The sequence below is a fragment of the Coptis chinensis genome, chromosome 3, assembly GCF_015680905.1.
Source record: "Coptis chinensis isolate HL-2020 chromosome 3, ASM1568090v1, whole genome shotgun sequence".
In the NCBI taxonomy this organism is placed as follows: domain Eukaryota; kingdom Viridiplantae; phylum Streptophyta; class Magnoliopsida; order Ranunculales; family Ranunculaceae; genus Coptis; species Coptis chinensis.
In genome coordinates this window covers 18,794,904-18,798,217 of record NC_141458.1, presented here as the reverse complement: position 1 = coordinate 18,798,217, position 3,314 = coordinate 18,794,904, and the positions used below count along the sequence as shown (strand labels likewise).

The 3,314-nt window shown below is 37.1% G+C and overlaps 1 long non-coding RNA gene across 1 annotated transcript; it reads right to left on the bottom strand.

The window, feature by feature from the left end:
• Positions 1 to 295: 295 nt before the first annotated feature.
• On the bottom strand, positions 296 to 2,941 carry LOC147508449 (uncharacterized). The gene is made up of 2 exons (XR_015218066.1): positions 2,065 to 2,941; positions 296 to 1,849 (listed from the first exon to the last, which is right to left on the bottom strand). It is a non-coding gene; the product is annotated as an uncharacterized LOC147508449 (long non-coding RNA).
• Between the last annotated feature and the right edge of the window lie 373 nt (positions 2,942 to 3,314).

Here is a 3,314-nt window from a genome sequence, read left to right as displayed (position 1 = left end):
TGTATACAATTTCATATTTCCTATAGACAAAAACCCTGAGTTCTTCTTTGGTGGGGAGTTTTGCAGAATGAAATCTTCATTCTCTATCTCTTAATTGGTTGAGTTGGCTGCTCCAAGCTAAACAGAGTATGCCCTCACATAACTTCTATATAGGACAATACAAAGACGCAAAGCAAAATTCAGCACCAACTTTTCTGAGATTGAACATCACCCAGCAGTCAAGTCAGTTCAAAAAGTGAAGAATGATCCAAGAACACAAACCTGCCAAAGAAATAAAGCTTACTCTTTGGCTGACTTGATAAAGCAAAAAAACATCTTCCATTAACTTCATCTACTATATATACATCTGTTTGCAAAGCTGTTTTTGGACAACTTCTTTCATGATGCCTATAGCTTTGTAGTTTCCTAGTGGCACTTTCAATGTCGATACATGGAATATAATTGTGCTTGCTTCTTACTTTACACATTTTCCAACTATAATGAGCTTGTGTATCAAACATAGGTCCCAACTTTTTCTTCCCCACCGTGGTTTTCAACCCAGCATTCTCATCTTCCGTGTACTCTGCAGCACTCTCTTCATTTATGGGATCTACATCCAAATCTTCTTATATATCTCCATTAGTAACCCCATCATGATCATCCACTACTTCTGTATCTTCTTTTAACTCATCTTCTCCTTCGTTTTCCCTTTCCAAATCCTCGTCTACTTCTTCTTCCTGCCCCAGTTGAGTAGCATTGGAAGCTAATACCTGGGGTTGTTTTAAATTAACTCCCTCTCCTTTTGGATTCCTCACTTTTTTTCTTGTCATTCTTGTGGTTGTTAACATGTACAGCCCCTTCGCCCTTTGTCTTATCCTTCTCTCTCAAATGAGATTCTACCTTCTTTTCTTTAGGCAATTGTTTCACAACTGTCTTGCCCTTCTCTCTTTTCTCATTTGCCGCAACAGGCTCCGTAATGTCACTAAAGCTACTTCTTTGAGAATTCAAAGACAACCAAGATGGAAAAAATGTCGACAACATGAAAATGAAACAAAGACCCAAAATAGTAACTGCTAACATTTTGACACAAAGCCCATACGGACGTTTCACTTGACGACTAAACTGCGCTATTCTACTCGTTATAGCCATTTCTAATTAACTACAATAAATATAGGTGGTAAAAAGCTGATCAAACTAACCTTACAAAAGATCTATACCCAGATTTGAAAAAGACCATCATAAGCCAAATGGGACAAAACCCATCAAGAATGAGGTACATGATTCAAGATTATTTTTCAATAAATAACAATACTTTGAAGACCCATCGTGATTTCCATCTAAACCAAATGCAGAAAAGTGGTGTAAGCTGCTACAATAACTTTATTTTAATTAGTTACTTTTTGAGAAAATATTACTTCCAAAGAATACAACCCACCTGCTCAGTTGAAAGCAGGTGTTAAACATGGTTACCCAAGCAAAAAAAAGACTTTCTTCTCGAGACCATAACCTTACGTACCTTTCAAGCTGTTTGAGTTCTTTGCACTGTATTGATTGACAGAGATTGAAGTCTTCGTAGTCTATATGTGTACATATATGTGATGTTGATATACAATTTGCAATGATGTACATATATGTGGCCAGTAATAAGATACGACTTTCTAATTGATGTTTGTCGAAAAAATAAAAAAGAAGATAATAGAGAGATGGGTAAGAAAGCGATGAAGAAATTACTAAGGCTGAAGATATTGATAGGTACCCAGAGGACGAACTGTCGCAAATCCAGCAGATTGTAGCCAACTTGAGAACAATATGAGACGTCCTCCGTGCTTGTAGTAGAGTTTTTGCACTATAGGGCCTCCTATGAAGCCAACTGCAAGAAACGTGGTGTATGTCAGAAGGGTAATCCACCATTTCAAGTTTTTTGTTGCAAACACATTGGCAATCGCCTCAATTAACAGCCTCAATTTTCTCATGACTATAGTCGTTAATATGGAGTGAATGAAACAGGGATAATGGTTTTATACATAATCACAGAACTGAGATAACAAAAAAGGTTTTGATTAAAGTGTGAAGTCCATGACTTACCTTTGCTAGCTACTGCTGTAGCTGTATTGCATGTTCCATCCATATCTCCACAAGAAAAAAATTCAACCAGGGATTGGATATCAAAGTGAAAAAGGGTTCATAATTAGGCCCTTAACAAATTAATTTGGATCTCTGATTTATTGCTGGCATTAGACAATGCATTTTTGTCTCACAATCGCCATAGTCAATAAAGATATATATATTGGCGGCAAAGAATTACAATGAACAAAGTATATTTCAAAATACGTACGGTTTTTATACAGAAAACTAAACAACAGTTTGACTGCAACAATTTTCACTTTGGGTGGTGAATCTTGGAGAGAGTTGGAGCATGTTCCATATCCTCCTCGCCTTGGGCCTGTTTACTGTAATGGAGTTTTATATTGGTCAGCGGGACTCAAAGCTGGACCGTATTTTGTTCTTTCCTTCGACCTTGAGACTGAAGAATTCTAAAAAAGGAGGGTTTTTCCTACTGGTACCACCTATGATAGAATTGTGGGGGTTAAGTATCTCGTTGTACTCGGAGAGAATGTATCTTTGGTGCGAGATCTCCCACCAGATTATCTGGAAGTGTGGACACTGATGGATGAAAAGAATAACATTTGGGTCAAGAAATATCATCTTCGTAGAACTCCTAAGTTGATCCGTACTGGTTTCAAGTTATCTGGGCTTTGGATGAACGGGGATCTATATGGGATGAGAACAATCAAGAAGAAAGATGGCACCATCGTGAAGAGACTTTATTCGTACAACGCAGAGTCTGAGAAATATACTGCCATTAAGCTTCCCTTCATGAAGAACAGGAATGCAGAAAACATTTTACCTTCCCTAGTCCTGAATCATGTTGGAAGTCTAATAGACCCTGTTCCTCTTGTATGGTTTTTGTCATGGTTGCTTTCATTCTTAAGGTCGGACTCACAGCATCGTGTTTAAGGTTTCTTTTTGTTTAAGAATGGAGAAGGAAGAGATAAGTTTTACTACTTAGCTCTCACTTTTTCAGGATTCCTTTTTTTTTTAAGAAAAGAGATAAGATTTAAGAAAGAAGTTTTTATCTATTTTAGGTTATCCCCGAACAATTGAAATCACCAAAAAAGAGCGTAGAATTGATTTTTTAAGGTAAAATCTGATGTGTCAGTATGAGAGAAAAAAGGGGGGCTGACGTGGGTCACTGGGAGCATTCTCAACTACTCAGTATTAATGGTCTTTCATTAATGGTCTTAGATGATCTTTATATCTACTATCTATATATC